Source organism: Protopterus annectens, chromosome 12.part0 (genome assembly GCF_019279795.1).
Source record: "Protopterus annectens isolate FY-2018-M chromosome 12.part0, PAN1.0, whole genome shotgun sequence".
NCBI classification, from domain to species: Eukaryota; Metazoa; Chordata; order Ceratodontiformes; family Protopteridae; genus Protopterus; species Protopterus annectens.
Window position 1 is genome coordinate 1,424,746,981 of NC_056746.1, and position 15,119 is coordinate 1,424,762,099.

A 15,119-nucleotide genomic window follows, 5' to 3' on the forward strand; every position below is an offset into this window, starting at 1 on the left:
ATTGGGTTACAGTCTGGGAGTTATTGGCTTTATGGAAGTAATGGAATCATTAAAGTGGGTAGGTTTGTTGTGGGTAGAAATGCTATTCTGGCCAATGGATGTTTTGCCTTATAGATAGTGGGTATAGTGGTTGGATTACTGGTATATTGATTTGTTAGAATAGCAAATCTCATTTTGGTCATTATAGCCTTTGGCCGGCAAAATGACACTGCGGCTAAGTAGGATGGCGTGCAGCTGGGCTTGCTTTGTTTCAGATGCTGTTTAGATCTTTAGTGTTTTGGTGGTACACTTGCCAGGTAAAGACTTGGGAATAATTACAAAGTGACCAGGGATAGTAGGACAAGTGAAGATATGTTTGTTTTACAGGGGTACTACTTTTGCATTGGAGAAGGATCATCAGTTTTATTTCAACTATTTGGGCAACTGTTTCCTTTGGGTTTTTATAAGATGGGACTTTGTAGGTTGATGACAAGAGCCCAGTTTAGTTCAGAGAGGAGGGACTACACTGAATGATGTTTGGCCTCACTGTTAATGTATGGTTAAGTTTGTTCTGGAAGGTTTTGTTGGAAGTTTGGTATGAGGGAGGAGGAACAGTCTAGTTAGGCTGGTGAGCGGAGAAGAGGGGTAGGCTTTCCCTCTTCTGTTCCGCCTCTGATGTTGGAGGTTCAATGAGTTGGGAAATGAATGTGAGCGATTGGATGCTGCTTGATAAGTAAAAGTGAGTGAGCAGAGGTAAGGACACTGCTTATTTGGTTGGATGTTTATGTCAATAAGTGGGAAATGAAAGTGAGCAATGGAACACTGCTTGATAAGTAGATAAGTGAGTGGAGGTAAGGATGCTCCTTTTTTTGTCAGGTTGGGTGAGGTCACGTTGCCCTAGTTAACAGTTATATGGATGGTTATGCTCTGATAAATAAACTAAAATATTGGTCAATAAGTTATGTTTATGAAATTTTAATAAAGGTCATCAAACATAATTTGGTGTAATGTGTTCATTGAAGGGGACTGGGACAATATATATTTTATAGCTTTTGACTAATTTAGCAGAATATTCTATGGCTTGCATAGTTGTGTTTGTGGTTTGCTAGATAACTGCAGATGTGCTAGTGTTTAAGGGTAACATCTAATGACAACAACAATTGGATGATTTGCTTTCATACAGTGAGTAGTGGTTGTGAGAGTTAAACTTCAATCTTTCTGCCTGATGTCTCAGCCTTATTCATACATCTCAGTGATCTGTCTCAATTATGTGTTAAGCTTTATTTACATATAAACAGTTGATATGGCTAGTTACTAATGATATGTCTTTATAAGTAATAAAGTATGTTGTTTTTAGTTCTACCTACCTGTTTTGGCATCATCAGGTTTGCATGCTGTTTGCTGATGTCTTTGCTCACAGTGCTTGATTAAACTGGGAAATTAATAATGAGAGAACTGATGCAATACTGTAACGATGTAAGAGAAATAGTTTGAGTACAATGTGGTTTAGGAATCTGAGAGCTGAGAATACAGTCTTGCTCAGCATGCTAGGATTATTCCTTCATGTTATAGGTGATAGCTGAAAAAAGGGCATGTGTGTTCCGGACAACCTATCTATCAAATTAATACATATGCATATCGTGCTCCTCCACTCCGATAACTATTCCTAATGTTAGGCTTCAATTTATCTCTGATTTCACTTCCACAACTGGTCTTGTGGAAGGATGTGGATAGTACAATGATTAGTGGTGGTGCCTCTTCACTCCATCATGGTGGGGGGCATTCCTGGTGTTTGCATGTCAAATTGGTATCACTGGATTTGCTCTAGATGAATAACTTTGAGTGCACAGTAGCAAAACCTGTCTAGGATCTCTTTGATGTCCAATCACTGTTCCAACATTTGGTAACTATGGACTGCCTAGAACGGATCCAAATATTTCATCAAACATTATTGTCAAACATTATAAAGCACCTTTTGTGGGGATAATGTGCATCTACATCCCTCCTATAGTAAGATTATGTTATGGTCCCTTCACTTCAACTTCAGCATCTACACACCTTGGGATAATCAAAAAACACCTTAATTCTGACCCCTCTAAAGATGATAGATTGTTAATCATCAAAATCATTACCCAATATAAAGAAACTTTTCAGGGCTAATTCATCTGGAATATCACTAGTAGAGTTTGTATGGTTCCAATGTAGATGTTAAGAAATCGTTGGCTGTTATAAAAAAAGATGCATTGTTCCGACTGACTTGCTTTTCAAAAAAATAGGTTTGCATTTTGGCAAAATTAATATGACACAAAGGCAAGAATGCAAAATGCTTTAAGACAGGAAAAGCAATTTGCCTTTTACTCACAAGCCTTGAGTGGGATAACTTTAGGAAAATAATGAATAATTGTTGCCGTGACATCTACTTCCCAGTACAATGAAATATCTCATCGTATTACACACATGTCTGTACCAGTATTGCTGCACTTTAATTCCATTGCAAGACATTTGACACTGACAAATGTTTGTCTTCTTCTCAGTACCTTGTTCATGGTCCTGGGAATTCCAGCCTTAATCTACTGACAAATTAGGTATCCTTCAGGTCATGGCAGCCTTTTAGCTCAACTTTGACAATCTCTCCAAGCACAGCATAATCTGTGCCCTACCTTCAAACAAACCCCGTATGCGTATCTTTGCTAGAAATTTTGTAATCTCACTTATTACTTCAAAATACACAATGGTATGTTCATTGCTGGCTACTGGTGTGTAACTGAAAATCCATGACTTCCTCAATCTCTAAGTCAAACTCACATCCAGAATCTTTCTGTCTTAACACACTCCCTTTCACATGCTTGTATTTTTTCCATAGCAGCAATATTTATTTATTTTATTTATTTTACATTCGTTAACCAGGACAGTCTGACTGGACCAGGTCCATTCACAGCAGAGGCCCGGGGAGAAAAGCTCCACATATATTAACAGAAATACTAGAATTTAATACATAGTAGTAAAAAACTGATGCTAACACATTATAACAGCAACATTCCAGCTAGAAAGACAGAAATATAAAACAGACAGGATACAACTCAGCAGTTGAACAGACTAAATACATTTAACATTGAGAGTCATGACATACATCATGTTAAAATGAAGTACCTATATTAAAGGGATAAACAACTGTAGCATTTACATAGTCAAGTAATAAGCCTTTCAACTTTCCACAGAGCTTAAGCAGTGTTTTTAGGTTATGCATGGGCAAAGCCCTCGTCATCTGTGTCACAGTCTGCAATTGCCTATCTTCCTTTGTGGTAGTGGAGTTTATGTTAACACAGTAAAGCCTACCTGCATAATAATTATTGTCATTGTTAGCCTGATAACTTTGGCTGAAATAAGTATTTTGCACATATTTTAATAAGGATGTCAGACATGAAGAGAGTTGTGTAATATAGCAATTAATGCATAGCTCAACAGTGTCACGTACCAACTATTCTGCTATTTAGGTAATCTGTGCTAGTTATTACCTTTCTCCTTCACATGCTTTAAGTGGTAGAACTCTAATTTTCTTCAGTAACATATAAGCAGAGTACTGGATAGAGTATACATGTCAAAAAAGTTAACACAATACAGAGTTTAGTGACAGGCAAACCACATTTCAGGACACTGTCTATTATTATTAATATTTATGGTTCAAAATAATGCTATAGGAATGCTCTGATGGCACAGAGCTGTAAAACCCTTATAATGTCTTAAGCAGCCTGCAAATGGTTAACATTCTAGGTGCTGGATGGAGAGGCAGGAAGGATGTACAGGCCTATTCTAACTGTGTTCCACACTGTGAGCTTTGTCTTGAATATCTCTGAAACAGGCATTGTTGCTGTTTCTTTATGCAATTCTAGGGGTGGAACTGCAGTAGTGTCAAAGGTTTCTCACTGTAATCCAGTAAAGGCTACAGTTTGCAGTAATTGCCAGGCTGAGTAAGTTGGATTATTGAGGAAGTGGGGCTGTTGTAGGACCCAGCGTGGACGTGTCTTGACAGGCCACACTTCGTTGCCTGCTCACTCTCATAGTAGAACTCAACCATATTTGAGAGTAAGAGGCTATATAAAATACTGATAAGTAGGTTATTGTATGGGAAACTGCCAAACGGCTAACTACACTCCATGTTTCTACTTCCCTTCCACAACATGCCTATGGCCAGTGAAGTACCAACCTTGTGGAAAGTACTAGGGATGCAAGTTAGGACCGCTGGAGCAGTATCAAGCTGATGGTCATCTGAAGGCATGCCAGGGACCTAAAAATAAATAAAAATGTTATAAGGTTCAGCTTTCAAAGAGGTATTACGGCAGGTGTGGAGAACGTGTCTATTATATTGTAAATGTCCACTGAATAGCACAACTCTTACTTGATTTTCTCACACTGTTTACCCATTTAATATTTGTTAAGAAGTGATGCAACTTAGACATAATGTCACACTTTTAGAGTTGGACTGAAAGAATTCCTTAAGCTAAGTGATTACAATCACAATGTATAAATGTGGAAGTCATGGCACTCGGAGGGATACAAACAGCCTACATCTCTTTTAATTTAGTCAATACGCTAAAGTACCTGTCAGTTCAACTTCCATTTTCTTATGTTTATAGTCTTCAGCAAGTATACTAGTTTCTGAGATTAAAGCCAGTACACTGTTAAAGGAATGCATTTGCATCCAAGCTGTGCTCTAGATGATAGAAAATGCATACTTCAAAGACAAGCACATGCTGCTAAGCTGAACTGCTAGGATGTTATCCTGGTGACACAGGAGAACACAGATGCTTTCTTTGGAACAGGCACTCAGCATGATGGTTTTCTGCAGGTCCTGCTGTGTTAGAGTATCAGCTATCATCATTTTAGTCTGAAAAATGGCAGGGGGGTGCCTGTTGTTTCGCAATCAGAAGTACAGCAGGGAAGAACCCTGCTGAGATGGGAAAGCAGAACACAGGTCGCTACATGAAGGTCTGAAGATTAAAAAGAGTATTAATAGAAGGTGATATACAAGATGAATTAGGTAAGTGTAGGTAAATGTTAGGCAACTCGTATATTATCATCTATTACAGATTCTACACACACACACACACACACACACACACACACACACACACACACACACACACACACACACACACATGCCTATACATAAATGTGTGTGTGTATATATATATATATATATATATATATATATATATATATATCTATATTACACACAAAACCACAAAACTAGATCATGTGTGGATGTGTCTGGTGGGGTTTCTCTGCATACAGTACTGTAAAAATGATTGTGGATGTAAATCACAAGTTTTAAGTAGTATTAGAAGATACAGAATGTTGTGCTTTTAGTTTTCTGATGTAGCTTGCTTATTCAGGTGTTGTTTGAAGCTTTATGGCATTCATATTGTCTCATGGGAAGAACTTGGTTATCCGTCGTAGAGGTGGTAAAAAAATGGCCTGGCAGATTCAGGTCCATTAAGAAGTGAATACTTTCACACCATCTGGTATAATATACTAATGTCTAGCAATGTATTTCATGTGTATTTCTTTTATGTCGATTGCAGTTTGGGAACTGAGGAAATTAGGATCTTTTTTCAGAGATCATGTTGAACAGAGGTCTCACCTCACTATTTTTGTGGATTTTCATGTAAAAGTTATTGATTACATTACACTTCACAAAGTGGAAAAGGGTTTTGTTCTGGAATTGAACTATTGCTTCATTCAAAAGTATTTGCAAAAAGAGATGATTCACTCATGCATATTTTTCTTCCTGTTTATTCTCCTTTTTATGTGCAGCTTACTTGAGAGTACTATTTAAAGAAAACACAAAAAATGAGAAAAAGGACATGTATACCTGAAATCATGGTTCCATCTCCTTTGGGTGTTCATTGATCAGGGACTTTGAAGATGGTCTGTAATAGTTTCCATCATAATAAGCATCTCCAAAATAACAGTTTATCAATGTTTTTCTTTAAATATAACAGAAAATTAATATCATTCACATGCTGTTTTTTTTTCAGAATGAGAAAATGTATATTTCATCTTCCTCTGCTCACTATTACATTAGCTAGGCCTGTGTCCTTTCCCCATCCTTCACCAGTGCAGATAACAGGTCAAATTATATATATATACATACACACACATACAGAGAAATGCAGATGCCTTTTGCTTAGGCAGTGCTAGAATCATGGTAATATGAAAGGAGAATATTTGCTCTTATTTAAGTCTCAGACCCAAAACATCCAGCATTCTGTGCTGTTTTTAGCTGCCATTGGACTCACAGGAGCTTTTCAGCAGATATAGGCATCATACTTCTTAACCTCTTAGAGCAAGAAATCTGGACAAAGCAACAAGTAAAAGTGGATCAAAGGCCCAAAAATAGGGACAATTTTTAAATATTGCTCTTATAAACTTAGAAAGTTGATCGAATAACAGGTTTTGCATTAGCATGAATTTTCTGAAGGGTGTGAAGTTTGAAATTCAAATGTATGTCATTATTTTCTAACTTCAGTCTTTAATGATTTACCACTAATTTACTAGAAAACACAATTTTATGAAAAACAGACCAAAAATATGAGGAAGAATGTGGACATTCTGCAAAAATCTGTACAATTGAGATGTATGATAAGCATTCAGTTTTCCCTTAAAGACCTCATTTTCCTTTCAGTAATTTGCATCACAAATACATTTTTAGCCCCTCACAGAAGCTTCTAAAGAAAATGAATAAAATGTGTTTAGAATATCTATTCCAGCTGTAGCATTCTAAAGACTGGAAGCAGAAGCCAACAGGTATTATTATATTGGAGTGTATAGAGCGTGATGATTACATGCCGATATTCAGAAAAAAAAACACCACCACCCCTTGCTGATGTTGTTAAGGTCTGGTCTAGTGCCAGGCAATAAAATCTGCCAGTACTATTCAGCAAATGACAGTGGCAGAAAAAGTCTTTGTGCCTGTTTCCATACCAATAACATGCCCTTAAGTCTAATGACATTAGAACATTTCTGGAATAACAGGATGTGTTAGCATGTATTTTCTGAAAGATACAAACTCTAAAACTCAAATACTTGTCATTATTTAGTGACTTACATCTTTACTGGTTTGTCCAAAAAACACAAATTTTATGAGAAACAGATCAAAAATAAGAAGAAAAAATCTGGTAATTCCGCAAAAATTTGAACAGTTGAAAGGAAGGAAAGGTATATGTAAAATGTAAACATGCCATACAGCATTACACTGCCTTTCTGGCAGTGTCCACTAAGTATTTTACAGCTTTGAAAGTTGGCAAAACAGTTTGCGATTTTTTTCCTTGTAACCAGTAGGACATGGAGCAGATAAAGCTCAATGCACTACAAAGAATTATGATAGCGCAAATGATCATAACCTCTTATTATGCATTCTCGACATGGATGTCAAGATTGGCCTCTCGATCTATTGCTACAAAGAATTATGATAGTGCAAATGATCATAACCTCTTATTATGCATTCTCGACATGGATGTCAAGATTGGCCTCTCGATCTATTGCTCTGGAGGTGAATTTCTTGGCATCCATGTAATGACCACTTAATAAGCCGGTTATGATCAGTGACCCAATCCTAATCATGTATATTATTGATAGTAAGTAAAACCAAAATTGTGTTATGAAACAGGTAACATTGAATGACACGATTCCATCTATGAACTAAAGCAGTTTGGTTAAAATAATTGAGAAAAATTTATGTCCTTAAAACTTAACCATTGATTACCAAATCAACAAATGCCATGACTACCTTATGATGAAGAAATAAATATTTACCAAATTACAAAAATCTTTGTTTTAAAGGATTAAAACAAAAAAAGCAAAGAAAAAAAAATGAATAAATAAATTATCAAAAAATATCACAGCCCATAATTTATTTAATACGTGCCTGTATGGATACATCAGTTCATCTATAATACTGTTGCAGTCAAATAACTTTGTAATAAAGATTAACATGGCACTCCTTAAAACTCACCCACTTCAAATGTGATACCTCATTCAATAAAGACATTGCTATTTTAACAGAGCTCTGTGGTTTGCTATTGTATTAACATATATCACATACTAAAGACTGTGCATTTATGTATCAGGATAGTACAGTACTTACACTTTTTTTTGAATATGCAGTATTATCTGTTTTGGACAAGGAAAAAGGTAAGAGGGACATGTGATTTTTTTTTCTTAGCATATTTTCATTTTTCTCCCAGTTTACATGACCTTGAAGTTGTTATATATAGATACTGGAGGGGGGCAGATATTCAACATCAAATGATGCAGGGGTGCTTCTCCAGCCAAAACAAATGTTACAGGATTTATGGTGAGGTTCATAGGTTGATAGATAGGTACTAGGCTATTGGCCCTAGGGCCTATATAAGCCTAGCCAAAAAGGTACCCTGGCTTTCGCCACCCATGAAAATTATTTTCCTGTGCCCCTGCAAGCAGAGCCACAGAGGTGATCCCTGGGGTGAATTCCCTATTTCCCATCCAATCATCAAGATTTTTCTTGAAGAGTGCTAATGAGGAGCTTTGTTTGATATAGATAGGTAGTTTGTTCCAGAGTCTGGGAAGTTTCTGGGACAGGAATCTATCCCTCCAGCCTGTTCTGTTTATTGTGGTGAAAAGGTTTAGGTCCCTAGGGTGTGTAACTTGGAGGGATTGGGATTTCTTTAAGTGACGCATGTCCAACAACTCTGGGTTTGACATAGCTTTGTATGTTAGGCAGAGATCACCTCTGAGTATACGATATGCGACAGAGTAAAGCTGGTGTTTTTTGAGACGGTCTGCATAGGGCATCTGTTTGATGCTGGTAATCCTCTTTGTGAGGTATTTCTGCAGCCTTTCCAGTTGTTGTAGATAGGTATTATGAGTGATGTCATCGGTGTGCAGTTATTTAGGTATAGCTGTTCACCTCCCAGTATGATGTGATTAATTATAGTAAAATCCTACATTGGTTTCTATTAGGATTGCTAGAAAAAGATGAGTATATGTCAAAATGGTTAGTCTGTTTCTAAAATTGATAAGAGATGAAGAGATCACAAACAGACTACATATCAAAAATAAAATTAATAATAAGTAGAAAATTTAACTTTAAATCTTCAATAAAAACCTGCATCTTAACAAAGACTTTATCAGATTCGTCTGATGCAAGTTTGGTATTTATTTTTGAATAGTTTCTGGTTTTAGAGAATTTTGCTGCTGTTGCTATATTTTCCCCCAGATTCAAAATCCTCCGTGTAAGACTTAATAAGTCTTACTCAGAGGCTGCAGTTGAACGGTATGACATCAGCGTGCCATGAATATTCATGAGGGCATGCTGATTCAACCGTAACTCTTACACGGACCGAGTATGAAAGCAGGGGGCGTGTCTGACTGCCGAGCAGTCTAAATGTCCACGCCCCTGCAAGTGTAGTAAAAGCAAAATGTCAACACACAAGAGCGAGTTCGCTTAAATGTACTTGCACCCATCACCACACTCCCTGACACTGTAAACCCCCATCACAGTTATAAAAAGTAAAATATTTATTATTATTTTTTAAATCCACGATATAGCTGCTCGTATTTGCGCGTGTGTGTGCGCGGGTGTGCCCATTGCTTAGCTATAGTTAGCAATTCCGACATGGAACAGCACAAGAAAGAATGTTTATGCAAATCACACCAAATTGCAATAGTGTAATGGTAGAGTGTATGCACAAAGAGGAGGCATTCACGGTTTGAGTCCCACCACTCCCCTTCTTATTTATGTTTTAAAGCAGTATTTAAAATAATACCAGACATATATATGATGAAAATATTATTAAAAGCAGTGGAATGGCCAATGTATAAGTGAACAAAATATATATTTTTAAAGGATCCAGATATATAATAGCCTGCCATTAAGCAACGCTTTACCCAGCTAAACAGTGGTGCCCATAGTTTAATAGCGCTTTACCCAGGTAAACAGAGGGCCCATAGTTTAATAGCGCTTTACCCAGCTAAACAGAGGTGCCTATAGTTTAATAGCACTTTACCCAGCTAAACAGAGGTGCCTATAATTTAATAGTGCTTTACCCAGGTAAACAGAGTTGTCCATAGTTTAATAGCGCTTTACCCCGCGCAATGTGTTTGCGCGGATGTGCGCCCCGGGCCAACCTGGGCACCATAGGGCACTGGGGAGCAACGTAGAGCTAAGTTGCTTAAATGCAGCCACACCCCCTAGCATGTGTAGACAGTATTAAAATAAAAGAATGACAAGGTTTGAACCCAGGACTCTGTGCATCAAAAGCAAAGTACAGAACCACTAAGCCATGACAACATAAGGACAACATCTACTGTTAACATTCATATACTTACGAATGATAGTTTAATCATTACTAAGCAGGTCTGCAGTCAGCCGAGAATTTTACAAAATGGCCAATCACAAAAAAGTGCGTGAAATGGGGCATATTTAAGCCCCACAGGCGGGAATACAAGCCATAACTGATTGTAGCTCACATCTGCAGTTAGAATGTCTGGTGTCAGAGATGGAACACGCTTCCGAGCGCAACGTTGGGGTAACGAGGAGTACAAATACATGGTTTGGCTCCTTGTCCACCGTCACGAGACAAGAATCCTGCAGGGCCAGTTCCAAGGGACGATGTACAAGGAAGAGGCTTAGAACCGGTAAGCTCCTAACCTTACCAGTGCCACAGGCGATCCTCAGACTAGTGAACAGGTTCATCACCATCATGCAGACCTGAAGAGACGAAAGCAGGACCACCTGAACCAGTGGATACAGGAGGCCTGTGGGATGCGGGATGCCCCACAACTGAGTATGTAGCCATGGAATGCAGTATGTAAGAAGTGATAAGGGAGTATGTATAACGGATAGGTATGTCTCAATATCCCTTCATTTACTTTACAGCTGCAGGTGACCGTGCTACGAATCAGCAAGCCCATGCTGATAGGCTGCTAAGACTGCACCACCAGGCAGGTTAGTGATTATTCTGCATGTATTGTTATATAAAATATGGCAGAGAGCATGAAAGAAAATCTTGTAGTCCAATAAAACAGCCATAAAATTGCTGGAATAAGTCCTCTGCATGTACTGTCAAATAAAAATGTCAGAGAGGCAGAAAAAGAGTGTAGTAACCCATTAATAAAGGTAACATATGTCTGGAATAATATTTCTGCAGGCACTGTCATATAACATGTGAGTGAGCCTGAAAAAAGATTGTTCTAACCTATTAATAAAGGTATAATATGTCTTGAACATGTCTGCCATATACACCGTTAAAACAAATAAAGGAGTGAGCCTGTGGAAAAGTGTGTAATGTCATTAATAAAGGTCTAAAACCAGAGTGTGTCTGTGTCACAGAGTCTGAAATGTTGTTGTACCCTTGCATTATACAAACAGTACTGTTTGAAAAGGTGCTGGCAACCCAGAGTTATGCAGTCCCATATAAAGTGGGTGATGGAAGTGCTAGTAGCTGTGAAACATATATACAGTCCACAATAGTCAGTTACCGGCTGGCATGAATAAGTAAACCTGGCAAACGTGTAGCATGTAATTTTTCCCCAGAAATGTGAGTGTGTGTCAAGAAATGCAGGGTTCTGTACAAATCAAAGTGAAAATGTCATGTGAAAACATCCCAGATATGTAGATAAAGAAATATAAATGCACTCAAGAAATATGTAGCAGTAACATCTGCATCCTGGACAGTTAGTATGTCAGATATAGGTCAGGCATATATTGAACTAGCCAAACCCATGACACAACCTAATGTATGGTGGCAAGTGTAATAATACATGTAGGGGATACACACTTGCAGTCACTAGGAATGTAGTGTAGACTAAAAGGTCATTAAAAGATGTTAACCAAGGTTTTTTCTACACCCTACTGTATGTGCATAAACCATGCAATTCCACACCTCAATGGGTATGTGTAATCTTAAATATTTGTTGGGACATATGTCCTATTGTTCTATAAATATTTGCATTCACGTTGCTGCATGTGCCCTGTTTAAACACCACAATCATGGTGGCCTGTTGCTACCAAACATCCCTGCATGCTGTTGGAATAACCACTTTGGTTCAATATATGCATGAATTATGCTTGCTGTTCAACTGTTATACCCTTGGTGTGTTGGGTTAATGGGAATATTATTGCATGCTGTTACAACTAATCTGGAATGCTGTTTTGCTTATGTTGTAATTAAACACACCTAATCACAGAACGTATGGGAAGGCCAGTCCCAGCGGACCCACCTGTTCCTCCTCAGCCAGCGAGTGCACCTGGCGCCAGCAGGTCTGGTGTGAAGCCCAGGCACCCCTCCTCCATTGGTCTTGTGCCACCTTCAGGTGGAAGCGCTGCAGGGGATGGGGCTCATCCCCCTGTGCAAGCATGGGCAGAGAAGGGCCACCTGTCACCCTTCGAATGGTCCGGGCTGTGGTGCGTAGGGAGATCCAGCGTTCAGTCACTGATCCCCTATGCCAGCTTGAGGCGAGAGTGGCGCATCTCTCGGGTGAGCCTGCCCACCCTACTCAGCCCCCAGCACAGCCATCCTCGGGGCTGTGAAGGTGCAGTGGTGACTGCCCATGGGTGGGGATCTCAGTTCCACTGTTACCATCTGTGGGCTCATGGGCTTTGCGATTTCCAAACAACCTTCCCCGTCAATTGTGTTCACCCACCCCATGTGTCAAATTCTGCCCCTGTATGCGTCTTGTTTGTCTTGTCTGTTTACCTCTCCAACCTACCTCCCCAAATATACCTACATCCCCTACCTCATATTCCACTCTCACCTGAAAAAATAAATTAAAAAAAGGGCAATCTGTTCCCACAAAATAATTATGCCCCATACATATCTGCCCATTTTGCACACATGTCCGCCAGACATGTAAACTGATAATTATAATTGGCAGTACAACATACTCTGTTGTCCTCACCCCTCTCTCAGCGGAGGAAGGTTGCAAATTTCATACCAAATTACGAACATATGCACAGCTGTTACTGGTAAAGAAATGGGCAGCTATGGGCCTTCCCTACATCCTTCCTGCACATCCCAGCTGGTTTCCCTACTGTCTTTCCCTCTTTGTGCCCCCTTTTTCACCACTTTCCTATCTCCCCATTTTCTTTTCTTTCAAAGAAATTAGCACGGGGGTTAGCGGGAGTAAGCACTTTTAAGCAGTAGTTAGCGGTGGTGCGCGAGTGTGAGCTTGTGTGCGCTTAGCTAAGCATCGCTAAGCATCAAGCAAACCCACGTAAACCCGCTTACAACTGCTTAAAAGTGCCTTAGTCACTCGGTATGACAGGGCCCTTATATTGCTCAGCAGCAAAATAAAACACACCTGTCAGTCTTGAACCCCAGACCTTGGGCTCACCAGTCTGCATGAAGTTCCACTACACCACAGCAGATATACGATACCTTTGTGCTGAAATAAATATATAATGCATTACCATGAGTGAATGTAAAGGGAGAATAGGAATGGCATAACACAAATCATGTTCTGTGACCCTTAACCAGCAAGTGTTGTGGAATTGCATGACATGACTGTGAAAAGAGAACCAGCCATGCTAGTAGGGAATAATGTTACCGTAGCACCTTACAAACCCTACACAGTATCAGAGCAGGATAAACACTGGCATATTTGAATAGGTCAGAGGCCAGACTTCCCAACTGTGACTGGTTTACAAGCATGTCCTTGATTTGCAAACAAATGTTAGCTGTGCCTCTCAGACTCCCTGTGAAATGTAGTAACAGTAGGCAGAAAGGTGGGGAATCCCAATTAATGATAAATATCAATAAGTGAGAGTAGACACTGCTTGCACATCAGAAAAGGTGTAGTAATACATATGCTCAGAATCCCCCAAAGTCGCAACTGCAATATATCTGAAAAATATCACAGGTGTATCCCACTGATATGCACCTTTCCCTGAGGCTGTTCAAATATATACCTGAGAGTATCTGAGGCCTGGAAGAGTCAGAAACACACAGGCATATCAGCCTGTCTGCTGTTACACACTCTGTGAATAGCTGTAGAATGAATTCCACAAGCATGCCCTTACGTAGGAGTACAACACAGAAATATCAATGGATGTAGCCATGTACTGCTAGCAACTACCTGTGACAATGCCATTGTTCAGGTGCTGAAAAGACTGGTGTGGTGCACAGTCAATGAATACTAGGCTAACCTCTGTCTACCATCTGGATATGTCCACAGGTATCAGACAGATTACTAGCCTTTATAGACTTACAGGTACACAGCAACTCTGCATGTTCAGCAAGATAAACATCACACAATATTAAATAATGCACTCTGCAGTTCTGCACCCCTACCCAAAGGTACTATATATCCGTGTAGTCAGGCACAACCAAGGGTGTAGGTAGGCAGACACAGTAGTGAAATATATCCAGTTGTTCTGAGCAGACTGTGCTAATGTCAACACAAACAAACCAAAAACTGTTCAGAAGTGAGTAATGTACTAATGACAGTATAGCAGTTCACAAACAGTGCATGTGCCTGATATTCATAATTGGTAGTACAACATACTTAGTTGTCCTCACCCCTCTCTCAGAGGTGGAAGGTTTCAAATATCACTCCTAATGTATTGCATATGCACAGCTGTTGCTGGTAAAGGAATGGGCAGCTATGGACCTTCTCCACACCCATCCTGTACATCCCAAACTTGTTTCCCTACTGTCTTCCCCTCTTTGTGCACCCTTTAGCACCACATTCCTATCTCCCTAATTACTTTTCTGTCAAATAAATGAGTGCAGGGTTTAGCGGGAGTGAGCACATGTAAACAGTAGTAAGCGGGTTTGCACCAGTGTGCGCATGTATGCGCTTAGCTTAGCATTGCTAAGATATGATAAGCTAAGCCAAGCTTAGCTTAGTATTGCTAAAATAAAATAAGCTAAACTAAGCTTAGCATCGCTAAGAGTCACACAAACCCGCTTACAACTGCTTAAAAGTGCCTTAGTCACTCTGTATGACAGGGCCCTTGTACTGCTCAGCAGCAAAATAAAATACCCTTGTCAGTCTCAAACCTTGTACTCACCAGTTTGCATGACGTACCACTAAGCCACAGCAGATATACAATAACTTGGTACTGAAAGAAATATAACATGCATTACAATGAGTGAATG